Source organism: Heterocephalus glaber, unplaced genomic scaffold (assembly GCF_053883595.1).
Source record: "Heterocephalus glaber isolate CG9 unplaced genomic scaffold, H.glaber_assembly_v1.0 deba00000818, whole genome shotgun sequence".
NCBI classification, from domain to species: Eukaryota; Metazoa; Chordata; class Mammalia; order Rodentia; family Bathyergidae; genus Heterocephalus; species Heterocephalus glaber.
The window spans coordinates 9,655,896-9,678,392 of NW_028258164.1; the positions used below are offsets into that span (position 1 = coordinate 9,655,896).

At 36.0% G+C, this 22,497-nt stretch overlaps 2 long non-coding RNA genes across 2 annotated transcripts in view; one reads left to right on the plus strand and one right to left on the minus strand.

The window, feature by feature from the left end:
* Positions 1-22,497, plus strand: part of LOC110345012 (uncharacterized) — a 382,083-nt gene that overhangs the window by 266,547 nt on the left and 93,039 nt on the right. The window lies entirely within an intron of this gene.
* The window catches only part of LOC110345013 (uncharacterized), a 37,613-nt gene that overhangs the window by 7,250 nt on the left and 7,866 nt on the right, over positions 1-22,497 (minus strand). The window contains exon 2 of the long non-coding RNA XR_002388041.2: positions 20,349-20,463. This is a non-coding gene — a long non-coding RNA (uncharacterized LOC110345013). The remainder of the gene's footprint in view (positions 1-20,348; positions 20,464-22,497) is intronic.

A 22,497-nucleotide genomic window follows, 5' to 3' on the forward strand; every position in this document is an offset into this window, starting at 1 on the left:
TAGTAAAGAAAACAATCCAAGAGGAAGCGATGACAATCATAAATATTTATGCACCAAATACTAATGCCCCCAACTATACAAAACAAATATTAAGGGACATGAAAAACCAAATAAGCACTAATACAATTGTAGTGGGGGACCTCAATATTCCACTGTCACAAATAGATCATCTAGACAAAAAAAATCAACAAGAAAATTCTAGAACTGAACCAAACTATAGAACAAATGGCCTTAATAGATGTTTACAGAGTATTCCACCCCCGAAAATCAGAATATACATTCTTTTCAGCTGCACATGGATCATTCTCCAAAATAGGCCACCTACTAGTGCAGAGAACATATTTAAGTAAATGCAAAGGAACTGAACTTATCCCATTTATACTGTCAGACCATAGTGCAATTAAACTGGAGATCAATCACATAAGAAACCACAAGAACTTCACATACCCATGGAAATTGAATAACATTCTTCTGAACAACCCATGAATCACAGAGTAAATTAAAGAAGAAATTAAACAGTTTTTACAAGTAAATGATAATGTCAGTACAGCATACAGGAATCTATGGGACACATGAAAGCAGTTCAATGAGGGAAATTCATAGCAGTAAATGCCCACACTAGGAAAACAGAGCGAGGTCAAATAAACAAGCTAATGCTGAATCTTAAGCTCCTAGAAAAAGACAAGACAAACCCAAAGCTCATACAAGGGAGGAAATTATAAAGATCAGAGCAGAAATCAATGGGGACTAAGAGAACAATACAAAAAAAATCAATGAATTGAAGAGTTGGTTTATTGAAAGGATAAATAAAATCGATAAACCCTTAGGCAACCTTATCCAAAAAAGGAAAGAAAAGGCTCAAATCTATGTAATTACGAATGAAAAAGGTGAAGTCACAACAGATCCAGCCGAAATCCAGAGGGCCATTGATAACGTACTTTGAGAACCTGCACTCTAATGAAATGGAAAACACAGAAGAAATGGACAGATTCCTAGATATGTATGAATTACCAAAGCTGAACGAAGAAGATCTAAAAGTTCTAAACAACCCAATATCAATCAATGAAATTGAAAACAAAATTAAAAATTTACCAACAAAGAAAAGCCCAGGTCCTGATGGCTTCACTGCTGAATTCTATAGGACATTTAGAGAAGATATATTGCCACTATTATTTAAACTTTTCAATGAAATTGAAAGGGAAACAATACTTCCAAATTCATTCCTGGAAGCAAGTGTTACTTTGATTCCAAAACCAGGGAAAGACCCAACCCAAAAAGAGAACTATAGGCCAATCTCCCTATGAACATAGATGCAAAAATCCTCAATAAGATACTGGCAAACAGAATACGGAGGGTCATCAAGAAGATCATACACCATGACCAAGTCAGATTTATCCCAGCGATGCAAGAATGGTTCAACATCCATAAATCAATTATTGTAATACACTATATAAACAGAGTCAAGGACAAAAACCATATGGTCATCTCAATAGATGCAGAAAAAGCATTTGACAAAATTCAACACCAGTTTATAATAAAATCCCTGCAGAAAATTGGAATAGATGGTCTTTATCTTAACTTGATAAAGGCTATCTAGGAAAAACCAGCAGCCAACATCATACTAAATGGTCAAAAACTGAAAACTTTTACTCTAAAATCAGGAACAAGACAAGGATGTCCATTGTCACCACTCCTATTCAATATAGTCTTGGAAACATTAGCCACAGCAATTAGAAAAGAGAAATAAATAAAAGGAATAAAATAGGAAAGGAAGAAGTTAAATTGTCATTATTTGTGGATGATATGATACGCTACATAGAAGACCCAAAAAACTCTGCCAAAAGACTTTTTTAGACTTAATTGACAGATTCAGTAGAGTAGCTGGATATAAGGTCAACACTCAAAAATCAATAACCTTCCTGTACACAAATAACAGGCTCACTGAGAGAGAAATTAGGGAAACAATTCCTTTCACAATGGCATCCAAAAAAATGAAATATCTAGGAATCAATCTAATGAAGGAAGCAAAAGACCTCTACATTGAGAACTACAACACTCTGAAAAAAGAGATTGAAGAGGATATAAGAAAATGGAAAGACATCCCTTGTTCCTGTGTAGGAGCAAGCAATATAGTGAAAATGGCCATACTTCCAAAACTACTATATAGATTTAATGCAATCCCGATTGAAATTCCAACAATATACTTCACAGAACTAGAGAAAAGAATCCAAAAATTAATTTGGAACCAGAAGAGACCTAGAATAGCAAAAGCTATGCTAGGTAACAGACATGGCAGGGGGTATCACAATCCCTAACTTGAAACTCTACTAGAAAGCAACTGTGATAAAAATCAGCATGGTACTGGGAAAGAAACAGACCTGAGGATCAGTGGAATAGATTAGAAAATGCAGAAATAACTCTAGACATACTCAGTCACCTCATCTTTGACAAAGGAGCCAACCATCCTCACTAGAGGAAAGATGGGCCTCCTTAATACATAATGTTGGAAAAACTGGACTTCAACTTGCCAAAGATGAAAACTAGACCCCTATCTGTCACCATGCACTAGACTAAAATCCAAGTGGATTAAAGATCTAAATATTAAACAGAAACACTAAACTCTCTTGAAGATAAGTTAGGTAAAACTCTTGAAGACATTGGCATAAGAAAAGACTTTATGAACAAATCCTCAGTAGCATGGGAACTAGCACAAAGAATCAACAACTGAAACCTCATCTTATTAAAAAGCTTCTGCACTGCAAGAGAAACCACCAACAGAGCTAAAAGACAACCTACAATTTGGGAAAAAAATTTTCCCAGCTATTTCTCGGGCAAATGTCTACTACCTAGAATATATAAAGAACTAAAAAACTCAGACCCCCAAAATATAAAGACCCAATTCAAAAATGGGCATCTGAAATGAACAGACATTTCTCAGACAAAGAAGTAGAAAGAGCAAATAAACATATGAAAAAATGTTCAACATCACTGGTCAGTTGAGAGATGCAGATGAAAACAACACTGAGATTCCACCTCACCCCAGAAAGAATGGCTGCTATCATGAAATCAACCAATAACAAATGCTGTCAAGGTTGTCAGGAGAAAGGAATCCTTCCTCATTGTTGGTAGGATTGCAGACTGGTGCAGCCACTGTGGAAATCAATATGGAGATACCTGGAACAACTAGGACTGGAAGTCCCATTTGACCCAGCTATTCCCCTGCTGGGGATCTTCCCAAAAGAATTAAAAGAATCATACCACAGTGATATATGCTCACCCATGTTTTTAGTGACACAGTTTGCAATAGCTAAAACTTGGAAACAGCCCAAATGCCCATCAAATGGAAACTGGATAGAGAAGACATGTTTGTTTGTTTCTTTTTTTAAAAAATGGAGTTCTACTCAGCCATAAAGAATGAGAAACTAGAGACATTTATAGTAAGTGTATGCACATTGAGGCCATACTCTTAAGTGAAATAAATAGGACACACATGTGTAAAAACCAAATAGTTTTTCTGGTGTAGAAAACTAAAAGGGTAAATAAGGATCAAAATGTATAATTGATACTGTGAAATAGGAAGAAAAAGTCTAAAGGAATAGGGGAAATGGGAGGGATAGGGCAGAAGAAAGAAGGGAAAAGACAAAAATATGAGAAAAGCAAAAAAATGTAAACAAATTATTTGTAAATCGGGAAGGGTGGAGGGGGTGAAGGAAGGGCCGAGGAATGGGGAAAAAATAAAAACCAAGATACATCATGTATAGGTATAAGATCCCAATGATGAATGTAACTATATTGTATATCTAAAATGTACCAATAAATAAACTTAACAACAAAAAAGAAAAGAAATGGATTAGATGAACCTATCTAGCACCTGTGCTTTTGGATGCACCCTCTCTTCTTAGTATTTCTCCTGTTAGTATTTATTATGATAAAACAGTCCTTTTAAAAGAGTCTTCTTAGCTCCCAGAAAGATTCTCCTTTTAATGGAAATTGAGGCTTTCTAGAAGGTTGGTGTGAGAATCTTCTTGGAGTTTCCTTATTATATTAGTAATAACTTGCTATAGAGGCTCTGATAATATTACCTAAATGAAAAATTTTACCAGATTATTTTGTTTTATTTCTTAAGAGGAGAACTTTTGTTCAGGCTCAGTATTTAATTTTTTGGGCAGTCGTATACTGACAGAAAAGTTGCAAGGATGGTACGGGGAATTAATTGCTTTGTTTTAAGCCATGTGAAAATAGGTTGCTGGATTGATGATCCATTACTCCTTGAAAATTTTAGTATATTTTTTCCTAAAAAGCAGAAAGTTCTCCTGTATACCACAGTGTGAGGATGAATGTTAGTAGGATAACAGGATGCATGACTGCCATTTCGTTCTCAGACCATCTTTAAGCAGTTGTCCCAGTATTGTCCTGTATAACAAAAGGTAAAACTACTGTTCAATATCCACTGAAATGCTTCTGTTGTCTTCAATCTGGAAGCATTCATAGACTGTTCTAAGTTTTCACAATCTGACACTTTTCAAGATTACTGGAAAAACATGAAATTTATGAAATTTTATAAAATTGTAAAATGAAGTCCTCCTCTGGGGCTTTCTTGATGCTTCTTCATGATTAGATTTAATTGATGCATCTTTGGTAAGAATGTATTGTGCTGGACCACACTCTGCCCTATGCACATGCACTGGTCATCCTTAGGCTGACCGCCAAGTATGGGTATGATTCTTATCTGGCTTGGGCTCTAGTGGGCTGCAATTGGCTGGCCACTCTTTCATCCTAATCGGGCTCCAGATCACTACACCAGAATATCCTTCCTATGCACACCGTCCCCACTTTTCCTTGGCCTCTGATGGTCTTTCTGGTTTCCATGACTACATACCCATTGCCCTGCCCACTTGTGAACAAACACCCACCTCATTTGGCCCCATCAGATGGCTTCTGTGTTAGATAGAGAAGGAGAAGGAAGGGAAGAGGAAGTGGAAGAAGAAGGGAAACTCAGTATTTAATCACATTTTCCTGTGATTCACTGATAATTGACATCTGATTCCTTAAATCTAAATTTTTATATCACCATATTTTAACTTGGAATATCTGTAGGTATGCTGAGATCTACAGATGTTTTATTTATATTCATTGATTCAAATTATAAGAAAATAAGAGTGAAAATGAAAGATCTTATCAATAATTACCTATGAGGATTTGTTTTTGCATAAGTAGTGATCTTTGTATAAATCTCCAAATTTATATCTATCTATCTATCTATCTATCTATCTATCTATCTGTATTTTGGGATGCAAAATGAGACACCATAAACTCTAGAAAAATCACGTGGATAATCATTGAGTGATATTGTAAATTTTATTTTCCAAGTAAAAATTATCTTGAACACAATCTTTCAGCCATTCCTAAAACACCTGAACTGGAGCAATTAGCCAGTTTTTATTTAGATATTTTACACATATTTTGTAGCATTAGGGTCTTTGCACAAAAGAAATTTCTTTAACTGAACTGCTTTTCAACTGTTCAACAACAGCTTTGAAAAACAGGGCAATCTAAAAATGCCTTTGCAACATTGGTATTTGTTAATTTTTTTAAAAGAAATTTATTACTTCACAGCAAACTGGCAGTCACTAATGCCAGTTTAACTTTTAAGTAGCCTGATTTTTCTTTTCAATGAGGAGAGGTGGGGGGAAGCTCTTCATTTTTGCTCACACCAGAATTAATTCCAGGCAAACTCAGGGGGGCCTGGAAATGAAGGGGTTTGATGGAGTTGTAAAGTAGAACAACAAAAAAGATTAACTGCCAATTTGCTTTCTAAGAACCCACTTCTTATTCCTGTCATTTTCAAATCACATACTATGATGGAGCATTGTTGTGTAGCTATAAAAACTCCACATCTCTGTCATGAAGGCTCTTGCTTACCAAATTCCTGTCAGGCAAGAACTATACAAAGCTACCCTGGAGCAGCCATCTTTGGGTCCCAGGCCTATTTTTATGTCCTCACGGGATGTGTTGTCTTCAAGGTTAGACACAATCTCCTTGTTACTATCATGAACCTAAGCCAAACACTCATCTTGGAAGTACTTTTTATTCATATTTAATTTCAAAATCATTTTCTCTCATCTCTTTTCTAACCAATTAATAGCAACTTAAGGAGTAACGGATTGCTCGCAATCATGATGGGTATCATGAGACACAGAAAAGGGTCAATGACATGGTCCCCTCTCCGTAGATAACCAATTAATGGAAAAACAGAGCAGGCACACCCACAGGGGTGATAGCAATAGGAAAGGTAATTGTTTTAGATTTTAGTTAGGGTTAATATTTTTATAGCTGGCCTCAATAATTCAAGTTCTGAGGTAGGAGTGTAAATGAAAGTATAAGATGTTAATGTCTTAAAATTATAGAAAAAGCTATGAAACTTTTAAATAAAACATCTATAAAATATATATTCTCCGCTTTCATTGACAGTATTTTATAATAATGGAATAAAGATACTTGTGTAAGCATTGCTTTCCATATAACTAAGAGTTGAAAGAATAGCAATGATGATAGAGTTTAGTTACTACTGAGTATGCCTGATATACTTTTCATGATCTGGTTATTGTTTAAATTAAAATAAAACAAATATATACACAATTAAAAATCTATTATGAATATTCCATAAGATTTGTTTTTTTCCTTCATTTCAGCAAAAGCATTAATTATGCATTCATAATTAAGATCTTCACATACTTTGTTTTTTAGTTGCAATAATTTAAAAAAACTATAGTTGTATTACTAAGCTGAATTTGAAAATATTTTTATTCAAACCTAAATTGTTATTAAAAAGTTATTTGATCTGAACATATCAAAAATGACTTATTATAAAAATATAGCTATAAAGTCTGTATATTATAATTAATGTGTACAAGTTTGATCAAAATTAAGGTTAAAATTATTTTTAAAAGGGAATTATTATTTAATATTTTTAATTTCAGCATGCAACGGTCATGTAGTTGTATAGGTAAACAATTTATATCTTACTGCAAGCCTGCCAGATCTGCTAAAATATAATTATTACACATAAATACATTTAAGAATAATATGAAGATTTTAACATTGCAGAAAGCTTCTGGTCATGGTTGGTAATTGTTGCAAATGTCATGCTAAATTATGAAAACATCCAAAGCCACAAATTAGGTTTGTAATTGAAGCAAGAAAAGGGACACTGAGCAGTCTTGAGAAATGATACTTTGTTCTTCAAGGCTCTATTGTGAGTATGCAAAAGGACAGTGAGGACTGGTATGCCAATTTATCTTGTCTTTTACTGAAGCAAATCTTGTGCTCAAATGACTGTGTGCTCTACACCAGTATTCCTATGAAACAGTGGCACTTCTATAACCAAATTCTTTATGCTATCCATATATAGTCACAAACTCTATAGGGATAGAAAAGTGTGCCCATAATATATCTAAGGCCAGAACAATGTTAATCAATGTAGAAAATATCTAGGTTCTGAGCTGCCTTCTGCCAGTCCTGTTCACTAGATTCTGAGTAACAGAGATATTTATGTGCTCTTTTGTGAGTAAGCCTGTGTGTGTGTGTGTGTGTGTGTGTGTGTGTGTGTGTGTGTGAGATACAAGGCCCTGGTAAAGCTCAAAGCCCCAAGCAAGGACTTTTCTTGCCTATCTCTAAATTAATATAGTAATTTAGGAACTAGAAACATCAAGTAAATTAGGATAAGATTTTGCAGAAAGAATAGAACCTGAATCTAATCTTGGAGAATATATAAGATTTCAACAGAAAAAAGTGGACAGGGAAAGAGAGTTCTGGGCAGAGATAGCATCAATTTGGAGAATGAATTTATCATGCCAAGTAATAAGAATTGGTTGAAGAGCTGGCAGAAAATCTGCTGGGTCTCTTTTTGTCTTCCAAATTGAAAATTAAAAATTTAAAAAGTGTCTTTTATCGAAGATTTATTAATTTACGTGTAAAATTGAATATATGAAAGAAGGATTTTTTTTTAATATTCTGCAGGGAATTCAGGAGGGTGTCAGGATTGATGGAAGAAACTCTTCAGAGTTCCTCAGAGATTTTCACTTTATAATACACTTTTGCAATTCTATTGCTTCGTTCTCTTACCAGCTTTCCTAAATCAGTCTTTGTGCTATCGTTGCCTTCATATTATCTGGTCTTCAAGACAAAGCTGAATGTTAATAGAAACCAAATTTGAGGAAGATAATTTAATAAGATTGTAAATCAATAATATTATAAATCAAATTTTAGGCTAAAAGGTAGAAGCAGATAATGCTTTACTGTTAAGGTAAAATATTAGCCTTATCTCAGTTTTGCTATTTTTTTTCTGATTTGTAACAAGCAGGTTACATTCTCCTTAAAGGCTTAAGTCAGGCTGCATTTCAGGTCTTCTGATTGATTAGGTGGCATTGGCATTATGGTAGGAGTAGAACATTCTGTCATTGATGTGTTTTTATTCTCTCTCCTACCAGCTGAAGTGTTTCTTTTGCAAAACTCCAAGGATTTTTCTTCCCCTGGGGTTTGAATGTACATATCATAAGACAGTTACATTTTAAAGTTGGGGGGCAACTTCTTCCTATATCCCTCTCCCCACATATTCCTTTTGTCATTTCACAAATTGGCTAGAGTAAAAAATTTATCTGTATTTATATATAACTTGAAATGTATATATGTATATTCTTGACCATTTGAGCTCCCTAAGGAAGTAGTTTATTATTTTAAAGTAAAATTTGGTTCAGAATCACAAATTGAAATAACAGAGGACTTCTAGGGTATTAAAGCAACTAATGTAAATATGAGTACGTTCTGTATTTGTTCAAAGTGAAATATATACATTAGTTTTATATAAGGCTAAAAAAGAAATACTCTGTATATACATGTTATATATATTGTCATATACACACGCACACACCTCTTTTTCTAGTGTATTCACAGACACAAGAAAAAAGACATTATATATTTGTTTTTGTGTGTGTGTTTGTGGTACTGGGGATCGAACTCGGGACCTTGTGCTTGCAAGGCAGGCAGCGGAACAACTGAGCTAAATCCCCAGCCAACATTATATATTTGTATATATGAATATTTTCACTTAATCTTAGCCCAAAGGCACAGAAGCAATCTACATGTATATTTTGTATATACTATATATATGTATGCTTATGCATATATCTGAAAAATAATCTATGTCATAATATATTTAATGTATTATTAGAAAGAACATCCTGGAAAGAAGGTAAAACATTCTCAGGTAATAGTTTTTTCATGATGTGATTCTCAGTGATGCCTTATCTCCTCAAGAGGAACTGAAACCAAATCTGCAAATATTTCTTCAGTGCCTTGTGTCCTATGGCTCTCTGTGAGATTCTACTTTATACAATGTTATATGGAATTAACTGGGTCCTCTATGCTATGTTTGGGCTCTTTGTTCTCAGACATTATATGGCAGACTGTATCCTACTTGTAACTCTTGTATGGCATGCTTGTGTAATAGACTCATGCAATGAGCTGTTTGTCAGTAAGTAGGTAATTTGGGGGGAGCTATTTTTTAATGAGTGAACAAAGTATAACTCTGGCTTTTCTAGTGACAAAATTGGTAGACACACAAAATTGCTATTTGTTTTTGGACATCTCTAATGAAAATGCTAACAGTGTGGTCTGGTGGAAAGTTGCCAATAGTTTAACAAATATAAAGCCCCAGATTTGGTAAAAGCTAAGGCCAGAGGAGTCAGTTACCAGTGCTGTGTGTCATAAAAGTAACAGGATCCAGGCATGATGCAGAGCCTAATAATCATTCTGGTTGGGAAAGCCAATTAGAATTAGAAAGCAAAAAACCACTTGCTAAGGGTAGACAAAAGAGAAATGTGAATATTAACATTGTAGGTTATCCCTGTCAGATGTGAAGGATCACACATCGTAGTCCTGCCCAAATCTCAGAGAGTCCCCTAACCCCTTTCCTGGACTGCCCTGGGTGTGCAGCCACTATGATTGTTCTGTGAGACTTGTCCCCTTGACCATAGCTCATTGATCTGGGTTTGGACTCCTAGGACATTAGGGTGAGTGAACCAGGTTCACTTTCTTATATATGTGGAGATTGAGTCTGAGTGATACAGGGAAAGAAGCCATCTATTTATGCTCATCTTGACAACTACCCTTAAGACAGTCCTTGCTGAAATACTGACTCTTTTATATACTGGGAAAGATAATTTACCAATCCAAATGTCACTTTTGTATTTTTAAGGGGCTATAAGAACCTATCCTCTATAATTTTGTTGTGAGGAAATGAAATGTAATATGTATAAATGCTTAGCTGAAAGTATAAGAGTAGTAAGTATTCAAGGAGTTTTCTTTTTCTTTTTAAAATCTAGTATAATAATAGTGGTTCCAGAGGCTTCTGAAATTACTCCAGCATTTCAGCATTGAGGTATTGGTTAAGATCTCTTAACATCAACTGTTTTTTTTTTTTTGTACTGGGGATCGAACTTGGGCCCTTGCGCTTGTGAGGCAGGTGGCGGAACCACTGAGCTAAATCCCCAGCCCCAAGTGTTGTTGTTTTTTTTTAATAATTAAAGAGCAGTAAGATATCATAGTTTTAGTAGCTGCATATCTTTATTTTGTAATGGAAGATGGGGCTTGATAGAAAGGAGAAAGAACTTCTTTGTATATAAAAGAACAGAATGGCATCTCTGTGTAGCATGCTTTATAAGAGCAGAACAATTGAAAGTGTGTGCTTGTTTGTGTCTATTCACCTATCTGTACCAGTGAAAGAGCAACCTCTATTGCATATAGACTACTTAAACTCAAATTCTGTGGTAACCCTTCTACCTTCACCATGACAATATTACCTCTCCACAAGTCTTTGGCTAACATGAACATTCAGAGCGACATTTGCTCCTTTGGTTCCTGAGATGTGATCCTGGACTTTCCCATTTTTCTTTCTGTGGTCTAAAGCTTTGTTTGACATTTCAATAGGTTTCCTCTTTAGGGAGTCTATGGAAATAACCCAAGACCATTTTTTGACCAGGGGGGGATCTCATAGTAATTCACAAAAGACTGGCTAATTTGTATTTTGAGGTAGCCTATAAATGTATGGAGCCCAGTGCAAGAAGGTTTCCACTCTCGAGGGCTCTTTGTAGACACTCAGATGCACCTTGCAGGTATGTCACTTCCTCTCTTGAAGTGACAGTGGGGATTTGGAGGAGCCTGTGCTCTCTGCTATTATTTAAATGTTATCAATAGCTGTCATCACTAGATCATAACATTAGTTCTATGTGCCACCATGTACTATGACAAACGCAAAATTTTAGGCACATAGATGATGCAGCCAAACGATTACTTATATTTAACATTTCAGTTGAAAGGCACACTTTGGAAACACATGCTATATTGAGACATGTTGCTTTTACACCAATATTTGTGAAATAGTTTTGATCAAATGCTGCACTTGCATTTTTTAATCAGTGCCCTTTCTATAACTACAACACCGTTTTGAGTCATCTAACACAATTTTTTCCATGCCACTTTATCTTGCTGTCTAACGTGTGATATTGAAATTTTAATATCTGTGTGTGGAGCTGTCCCTGGAAATTTTATCTCAAGCCCCAGCTTTAGGCCATTAGGAATTTTATTCATCCTGAGTCTGCATAGATGTGATCTCTTGCTTTTTCAATAGATCTTTACAACGCTTGTTTAGGATGACAACTGCAGAAAAATCAGCTAGTTTTTGCACCAAAAATTTGTGTTCTACCTTGCAGTGATGAGAATAATACAGAAGTGGCTTCTTAGCCAAAATTACATTTTGCAAACCTCTTCCAACCATGAAGTGGGTACCATGTGACTGGTTCTTGCCAGTGTGATACTAGCAGCAGCAATGTACATAACTGCAGGCTCCATGGTGATTAAGCTCGATCAGGTCAACTTGATTGCCTTGGGGGCAAGCCAGGTAAAGCACATTTCTGGATGTGTCTGAGAAGGTGATGGAGGCATTAATTTGGGATTTATATCCCTTCCTGCCTGTAACTGGTCCTCTTCTCTGCCTCCCAGTCACCATGAACTAAACATCTTTGTTCCGTCATGTCCTTTCACCATGATGTTTCCAGGTTGAAGTCAGCTGACCATGGACTGAATTCCCTGAAACCTTGAGGCAAATTAAGCCCCTCCTCCTTCAAGTTGTGGGTGTCAGATATTGAGATCAGCAACAGAAAAGCTGACTGATACAGGTTCTAATAAAGGATGTGCCTTTACCAGATTGTCTTTCCCCACCTGTGGGCTGATTGACAAATATTTTATGGAAAAGAGCTGATTTTCTATTTGCTATTTGGACTCTAATACCAGTAGCTCCCTGCACTTCATCTTTCTATGTGGCCTTAGACAGAAACCTACACCAACCACTCCCATGGTTTTGAGGCCTCTGACTCAGCCTGAATTATACCACAGGGTTCCCTGGTTCTCTTTCCACTTTGGAGATAAGATATTGTGAAACTTCTCAGCCTCTGTAATCATGTGAGAAAATACGTGCAATAAATCTCCTCTTCACTATTTATGCACATATCTCTATTGGTCTGTTTCCCTAGGGAAGTCTACCAGATATAGTCTTCTTACATGTAAGCCATGCCTCGTATGTTAGAAGATATCTATCAAATAAACAATAAAGTAAATACTTCTTCCATTTCCCTGTAATGCTAACCATCCTGGCACCCTACACTTCCTAGCCTACTATTATTTTCAGTGCTGTGATACACTTCCTTATACCTCTTTTTAAGTATGATATAATGTAAGCAAAGTATAAGGAGCAAAGTATAGCTCATTTTCATTGTCTCCAACTTCTCTGGTCTCTTTTTTTATGGTTGCCTACCCTTTGAGAATGAAGGAAAATAATTTTTTGTCCAATTATACTTCAAACTTATGCTGATACAACAGCATAGACTAAAACTTTTAAGAGAAATTCAAAATATTTAGTAATTACCATAGCATAGACAGACCTTAGTTAACAGGAGGGCCCCTGGAACCAGTAGAAGAGAAGCTGCCCCACAACAGCCAGTATAGCCCCAAGAGGGAGACAGAGCATCTGAACAGCTATTTCATCTTTAGGTGGGTTTCATTGTCTTTTGGTAAAAATATTTAGGATCTTAGATTCCTGTCACCATTCTCATGCTTTCCAGATAAACTTTGCAAGTGAGTTACATGGAGATCAGCAGCTGATAAAATACCATCACTGGGCACCATAGACCACATGGTGATCATTAAGGCTAAAACTCCATTCCCTAGGTTTTCTGTTGGTGTCTTGGGGTCGGCTAGTTTTCCTTGGACTCTTCAGAAATAAGTGGCCTTTTGCTGACTCAGCATCATCTCAGCTTACCTGGTACTGGAGGGTCTTTCTGAGATCTGTGTGCTTCCTCTTTGACAGAGGCCTAGATGCTGGAGTAAATATCTATGACAGCCCACTCCAGCAAGGTCTCTAGTCACACATGCATATATTTCTGGCCTAATCCCCATGTTATAGCCATAGAGGGGAACTTGAATCCCTTCTGTGTGAACTAAGAGGCCAGCAGAATCTTCTGATACCAGGATGGGCATGCATTGCCCCCAGCATATGTATGTTTGGAGTAACCACAACAGAACAAAGCCATAGCCTGTTACTGTTGAAGTTTCTCCATTATGTCTGAGTTCACCCTTTACTCTGACGGCTGGAGAAAGCAGAACAAAGAGAAAATGGGACTCTCTGTACCTTCTTTGCTTTGTTTCTCCTTTGTCTCTGTACCTTTCTCTCATATTTCTAGACCCAAATGTGAGCAGATCATTTCATTTCTAACTTCAGCCTTAGGGGTAATCAATCATGGAAGGAATGCTACAAATAGTTTTGCCCAGTTTTGTCTTTATATATTCAATGGCAGGCCACTGAATTTGGGCAAAACTTCCTTTAACAAAAGGCCACCTCCTAATCATATTGCCATATATATGCTGTTATCTTGTATCAGTGCTTCTCACATTTTTTTTATTTCATGATCACTCCCTAATGGACTTTTTTCCCTTCATGCTGGGTTCTCTTCTTAGGACTGTCTTTCTCTTTGTGCTGTACATTTCATCCTTCTTTGTCTACTCATATGCATGACACTTAGTTTTCTCACCTTTCTAATATCATTATTTTTGTGTTGATTGGAATATTTAGATCCATATATAAACTTAAGGTTAGCTTTCTGTCTTTAAAAATCTTCTAAACCTCAATTTTTCCCTGCCAATATCCCATCCCTTTGTGTGCTACAATTTTTTGAAAAAAATTTCAGAGTCCTTTGTTCTTTGTAGTTCTAATGGTTTTCTCTTCTATTTTTCTTAACTCAAATTAAGCATTGGCCCCGCATCTTCAATGAAAATTCCCATTTCCCTGGAAAAGTTCTTTACAATGTCTCCAGTGACTTTCTTCTTACTAAATTCAGCAGTAAACTCTCATTTTTTAATACATGCATCTTTGTCTACTCTATTTTTATTTTCCTTTGCTTCTTGGCAAAATAACTTCAGCTGTCACTTTGCAGATGATCTAACCACAAAATGAAAAACAAGCTTTATTGGTTAAGCCAGTGAGATACTGAGGCATTTATTTCGCAAGAATTAGTATTAATTACTCACATTAAAATAATTCTATAATATTTGATATTTTTTGGCATGGTCTCTTTTCAGGTGAAATGTAACTAACATTATGATGAATATCCCCCTCTCCCTTTTTACTGCTTTATCATAAGTACCCAGATCAGTATCAGCCAAACTATGGACAGTAAGTATTTATAGAGTGAATGTATGAATGAACTGAAAAAAAAACGTGATTTTTTTTTTTTTTTTTTTTTGCTTTCCTTCTTTGCTCTGACAAGCACTCCGTATCTTCTTCTCTCCTAGCTCATGTGGTTTAATTTCTGCAATCCTTAATTAAATGTGGTCTTTGGGAGGGGATTAAGATATTTGAAATGGGACACAGAAAATAATGGAACCTTCGGCTAATTTTATTCTTCTTCCTCTCTTCCTGTCAGACAAGGTAAACAGCTAGCTTCATACTACAGATGGGATGGTACAGAATGGGCCACAGCTGACCTCCTGTTTGTGAATGAAGCACAGACAAACATCCAGGGGAATTTCATATTCCAAACTAAATATATTCCTTTGCAGCAATCCCTGATTCCCAACTTGTAGTGTTGAACACATAGGCAAAATCTAAATATATGCATGCAATTCTCGCAGAAGAGCAGTGCAAGCATTTATGGGAAAATCTGCCCTGCAGTCAATAAGAAAATGTTCATTCGCTGTGGGAGTGCTTCGTGCTACAAGGCTTCACCCCCAGTGCAGGCTCAGATGCTGGGCTCCTCCACAGGGCCACACCTCCTGTCTGGCTGCCTTCAGTGGTGGTAGGTGGCCTTGGGCTTTACACTGCGATGGTATAAGCTCTAGTAAACCATTCAAGCTGAAAGCCTGTGGTGTTTGTGTTGCCATTATAAAATCAAACACTCTCATTCTTCTGTTTCCTTAACAATATGGACTTTTCAGCCAGAGCACATATGTTCCCATGGTTATTATTAGCAAGACCTTTTTCTATGCTTGTATATCACAAAACACATATGCACAGATATTATCCTTGAACCAATTACTAGCATATTGCCTACATAGTGGCCACGTACTAATTTTAATTTTTTGTTGAAAAAAATGAATTAAATAAATTGGAGGCTTTTAAAAAAATAAAAACCCTAAACAGTAACTAGAGGAGAAAAAATATAATGTTTGGCTTTGTATCTCTGTTGCATTCTCTGGGGTCATTTTTAGAATTTTATTTCTTTTTTTGGTACTGGGGATCGAACTTGGGACCTTGCACCTGCAAGGCGGGCTGTGGAACCCCTGAGCTAAATTCCCAGTCCTCAGAATTTTATTTCTTAAAAGAATACATACACATTTCCCCCCGTATAATCCTCCTTTTTTTTCAACTAGGGCATCTTTAAAATCTTTAACAACTGTGACTCCTAAAAATATATTAGGAGGGATTATAAGTGCATGTAGTAGATTACATAGAAATTAAACCATTTTACTATCATTTTTGTGTGCTCTGTTAGAAAACTAAAGTCATTTTGGGGTATAATCAGATTTTTCTGGGAAAAATTTCTGGAATAGCCCTGGTTAGTTATGTAAATATAAGAAAGGAACAATATCTTGCTTGAAAGAAATGATATAATATTACCTTATTCTTGGCTTTGACTTGAAATTTATTGCCCCTCCCAGTAACCCTCTGCATTTAAAGCTCCTACTTTGGGGGCAACTAAGTCAGTTTGCTCTTAAAAGGCAAAGAATTGAGCCCTCCAGTCTTTCTTTTTTTGGAGATTCACTGCATTTAGCTACTGATGAATAGATGTTTCAGCCTGAGGCTGATTTTGAGGAAATTACATGGAGGCCTCAGGAGGGGCTTCACGGTGAAGGCAGAGTGTGCCCTATGCTGCTTACCTGTGGCTCATCACTGGAGTTCAACCTGTCCCGAGGGCAGATGCCCTGCAGACCCACCTGTCTGGGCCTGGAGTTGGGGATTTAGAAATGAGGAGAATTTAACTTAACCAGCATAACCTTGGGAGGGAAGGGGGCATGAAATCAGCAAGCCTAGGAGCCTAATCCCTGTGCAATTGAAACTCTAGTCCTTCTCACTGCAGTTAATAGAAGGCAAACACCAGATCTGGTGGGAAGTTTGGCTGTGTCTGCAGAGCAGCTATCATTACATATGCACAGAGTGAACCTTTCAAAAAGTGGGATTTCACTTAGAAGACATAAGCTGTGAAGCAGGCTTTGTATTTCCCAGCTAATAAATAATCTCATATTACCCATTTACATACATTTTAAGCTTATATGTAGCTCCTCTTTCCCTTTAATGAACTACAGTGACTCGCACTTAACGAAATATTATTCCAGTTTGGGGAGGAACAACTTAGCTTAGATTTGCTTGCAACATAGATGTTATATTAAAGAATTTAAGAATCATAATACTACTAAATAGTAAGGAAAAAAATGTGAGTTGTGGTGAAACCACACTATGGTGGGAGGTAACCTGGTATGCGAAACACAGAATGTTTTCCTGAGGAGTGAGGCTATGGGATTCCTATGGTACAGAGAGGTGGAACTAGCAGTCCTTGTTGAAGACCCTGAGGGTTTAAGGGAAATAAGAAATTGTTCAATTAGGGAGCCAAAGGTGTGAGATAAGACTGGAGAACCATTATTAAGGATGTTGGCTTTATCCAAGGGAAGAGGAAGCCATAAAAAGAATGACCCTGCTTGATTTACATCTTAAAGACACATTGTTTTCAGAAAACATACTTGGTTATGGTAGGCCGAAGAATTGTGCCGGGTGTGAGGAGGCAAGTGAAGAGTGAAGGGACAAATGCAATCAGGGATTTCTTACTAAAATCCAGGGAGCAACCAGTGGTAGTTTGAACCAACAAGAAGGCTGTGGCTTGGAAATAACTGAATAGATCAGAGATAAATAGCCAGAAAGCAAAATTCCAAATGGTCAGTGATTCACTGGATGTCAGGGAGGAATGTATAAAGAGGAAAAGCACTCCCCCCAAGAATGACTGTCTAAATATCAGTTGTATGTTAAAACTGAGTAAGATTTCAAGGACTAGCTAATGCAAATGTCTCTTTAATTATCAAGAAGTTGATGCAGCACGGATTAGTAAAGGGAGTCTTCTTTCTCTGTGTAGGTGGCTCTGTAGTGATGGAACCTAGATTAGATCCAAAGTCATGGACATTTTTCATTATCTTTCTTTGCAGTACCTTTTCTTTAATGCATACTAATAGTCACTTAGGACTACTAATTAATTTTCTAAATATATATACAAAATCACACTGGGTTGTTTTTCAACAATTTTTTCTTCATTTCTTCCAAAACGGTTGGATATTTACCTATTTGATACACTAGAACATTACCTACAGTTATCTATATAAATGGGAGAAATGGACTAACTTACACTTGAAAGCCAAACCTGAAATTATTGGGGATAGCTCAGACATTCTACCTGAAATATTTTTAAAAGTCATATTATGTATTCATGCAATTTGACTAAAATATCACAAACTTCTCAATTGGATGTGGTCTCCCTTAACCAGACTTTAGTCTAACTGATCATGGTGTCCATCTTTTGGGAAAATTTGCAGCACTGAAAAAACTCATATGCTATTACCAATCAAGCTTTAGTATTTCCATCTTGCTACATCGGATAAATGCCAAGAATTTAACTTTAGAAATCTTTTTTGGATAATTCAGCTTCAATACAGTCTACTATAAGTTTAATCAGGGGAAACCAAGGGAAAAATGAAATAGATGTTTCAATTCAAATGCCAGCATTTGGATAAAGGACTGTGTAAACATGGGCATTTAATTTTATTGAAATTTCAATGAGTTTCGTACTCATTGAATATAAGGTCTGTTAATTAAGGTATGAGTGCCCTATAAATTTTGGTTTAATGCATATTTGCCACTTACAGTTTTGTCTGACAATAGCTCTTTGTAGAAAATGGAGAATAAATCTAAACCAATTAAGATACTATGTGTGTAGTTATGAATATTGTAAAAGAAATGAGTTTACTAAGGATTATGCATTTTAACATGTGTTAAAATTGTATTTCATTAATTCTTGCTAACTCTTTTTCTGACCATACCTCCACAAGAAAATGTGCCAATAACTAATTGTCTCTTGGACAAGTTAATATAACACCTAATAAAGACAGATCATGTAAAATCATACACAAATCTGATCCTGTTTACAATCAAGGATTAAGATTTTAGGGAGTACATTTTTTAACATAGTGTGTAAGAGGAGCTTTTGGGATATTAAAATTGTAAAGATATAATCTTTGTTTCAGAGAATTCACATTCTTATGTGTGAAAGACACAGACACAGAGGTGGGTTATAAGAATTGTAGAGTGTAAGTAACAGCTAAGAATGTAGCTGTTACTTCTATTGTGGGCAGTTATTGGATTCTTGAGTTGGACTTTCAAAGAGGGCAGGGATATTTCGGATGGTGAAAGACATTGAAATCACCACAATTTTCTCAAATCACTTCTTATGAAAAGCGTTTCTCAGAAGCAATCCAAGTTATCTAGATAAATGAGATGCTAAGTGAAGTTATCTAGAATTTGAAAATAAGGCAAAAAAAGATGATTCCTTGTTTTCTGTTTGTTTTAACAGAATATTATCTAAGTTCTTCTGGGAGTGTTTCTTTGTTTTGAATTATTATTATTAAATTATTAAGTAATTACTAAGTTATTTTCTGTTAGGGTAAAACACGTAAATTTCATGTAGATTTTTACACTTTAGAGAAAAAAAAGGATTTCTATTAAGGAGAAAGATGACTTTGAAAGTTACAGTTTTGTAGTCTGGGGACATATAACCTAGCAAACCTATTCCAGCATTTGTTCTGTCATTGAGAAAATATACTCAGTCTTTGGAATTCTTATTGGAATCAAATTTATCATGCTGCTGGCTCTCTCACAAATGAGTTAAATATACCTTGATATGTCTTCATTCTATATTTGGAAAAATCATGCTTTTAAGTTATTAAAGTTATGGATGAGTAAGGCATGCACTGGAGTTAATCATTTCTGAGTCATACAGAAGATGGTCCCCATTCCACTTAACAGAAAAGATGACATCACCTTTTCCTTTGCTTCCTTTTCACACTTTGTCCTCCCTGAGGTCTCTGGAAAAATCTCAAGAAAATAATCAGCCCTCACTTTCTACTCATAGAAGTGTCCCAGAAAAGGACCTGAGGCAAATCTTTGTATTTCATTTGTCCTTAATGATGGGAGAGGTAAGAATAAGTATGCTACAGAATGTTTCTTCATTTGATGGTGTTTGCTCTGTAAAGCCTGCTCCATTTGCTAGCTCTAGAAATAAGAAGGGGGAAAATTTAAAAGGCTCATTCTGTTGTTTAACCTCCATAATCTCATAGAGCATTTCTAACTCAGGCTAAAATTCAGATTTTTAAGTTCGCTTTAGGATTTCATTTGGATTATAATTATAATCCATTTCTTGGGGGCAAATCAGATGATATTAGGTGGTCTCTTATGCAATGACAAACACAGAAATTGTATTCAAACCCTTTTGTAGCTACACATGGAAACTTCTCTGGCATTTACTTTCTTGCTTCTCTTTGTTCCCTATAAAACAAGCAACAGATACATTAGCTGAATGTCTTTCCTGAACCTGCACCATATTAACCATTGCATTTTCATTTTACTTTCTATGTTAATTTTCCACTAATGTAACAAAACACCTGAGATAATCAGCTTAAAAAGAGGAAATTTTATCTGGACTCACAGTTTTGGAAGTTTCAGTATATGGATGACTGGCAGCTTTCCTTGGGACTATTGTGAAATTGTCCATCATGGCGGGGAATGTGTAGTAATAGTAGTAATCCACTCTTCTCAAAGCACTAGGAAGCAAAGAAAGCGAAGAAGGGGCTGAGATCTCGATATTCCCTTCAAAGTCTTGTCCCCAACCATGTAACTTCCTTCTACTTGGCTCCACCTCTTCAATGTCCCACCACCAATAGCAACCCAGGCTGGTAACCACACCTTCAACAAGGACCTCTGAGGCCTTTTATTCAAACTATACACCTTTAAACCTGGTTTTTGAAGTCTGTATTGTTTTAACAATGATATGCTTTGTCTTGAAATGTAGAATGATGTCTTTCTTCATGAAGTATTATTATTATTATTATGTGGTTTTTTTGGTACCAGGAATCGAACTTGGGTCCTTGCGCTTTCGGGGCAGGCAGCGGAACCACTAAGCTAAATCCCAGCCCATGAGGTGTTATTTTTAGAAAAGACCTTATGTACATGTGATCCTCACTGGGGTGTTATGACCTCAGAATTTTTGATAGCCAGTCTGAAATTCAGATATGATTATATCTTGTTTTCAGAGTAAAAAAATTTCTGAACAAATAAAACCTCATATTTCAATCAGAAAACATGTAAAAATATTTATTACTTAATATATGTACATAAAAATATTTATTACTTAATATATGTACATTACATTCTCACCATTAGCACTTTTCTGTCTTCTCCTAGACTTCATTTTGTTATTCAAAGCAACAGTTTGCTCAGGGCATTGTTTATCAGTATTTGGGTTGGCAGTGTACAGTACGCAAATTAGATATGAGAGCCACTGTTGCAAAAAAAAAAAAAAAAAAGAAAAGCACCAAATCTAATTTAGAAATCTCATCTCTATTTGCAGTTACTTATCCATGTCAGTGTCCTCAGCGTGCATCCTTGGGCCAGATGCATGATGTCCTGCAGAGTATCATAACACTCAGCTGTTAATTTTATAGTCCACGGTCACATCAAGAATGGCAGAAGCAGCCTATAAGCAGGAGAAGACAGCCAGCTGTGAAGTAGTTAAATGCTTGCCTTCTCTGCTGAATGGGGAAAAAAAAGACTGAGCCAACTACACTGATTTCAAAACTTGAATATTTATGGTACAGAAAAGTCAGCCATACATTTACATTTCTAACAGCAAAGCTATAGTAAGGATGGAAAAGAATAATAATAATTTTTAAATGAGACATTGGGCGATAAAACCAATGCTTCACAAAATCTGGTCCCACTTTAATAGAATAAAAATAATTATATAATAATAATAATTTTCAATAATAATTATTGAAAATAGAAGTGCTTTTGTTCCTTCTTGGATCAAAAGTTGTTAATATCAATTTTTCTTGAATCATCATTAATCACATATGTTCAGGGATTATCACTCTATTACTGCAGCAACACCTTATTTATATGACTCTCAAAAAACTAGCTGTTCCACATGAGTGAATTTCACAGATAACTGAAGCATACAGCTTCAATACAAAAACTTTACAAAAATAAACCATTTTTATGAAAACACTCCTGAATTGTATTATGGAACGCTGCTGTCTTAAATAGCAAATGTTCAATAATTAAGAGTTTTTCTTAATGTAGTCAGTATTTCCACAGAACTACTGGATGGGACCAGGAGTTGAGCAGGAAATAAAAATGAAGTTTCTACAGCTCTGCACTGGTGCTGGTCCTGTAGGCACAGGTGTCGGTGCCTGCCCCCACCACACTGTCCTCTGTAAGTCTCAAACTGTCTGTGCAGGAATGGAGTGGATATGTCACTAAGTTGACCATTGCCCTTCAAGATTTCATAGCTGAACACCGCTCTGCCATGCACGAGGCAATGAACAAGATAAATTCACTGCCCAGGATGACTCACTGTCACCTGTATGCCTTCCTGTGGTGTTCCCAAGCTCCTATTGTGGTATCACATCTCTATAGCTGCTCTTTAGAAGTATGAGAACACTTTTGCTATCGCTTGAGTTATATATATATTCCTTATATCTCACAGATTTTACTCGGATGGAGATATCCATTTCTTACCTCAGGAATAGACAAATTCATGGAGGTGTGGCTCAAGCCCAGTATGAATGACAGACATT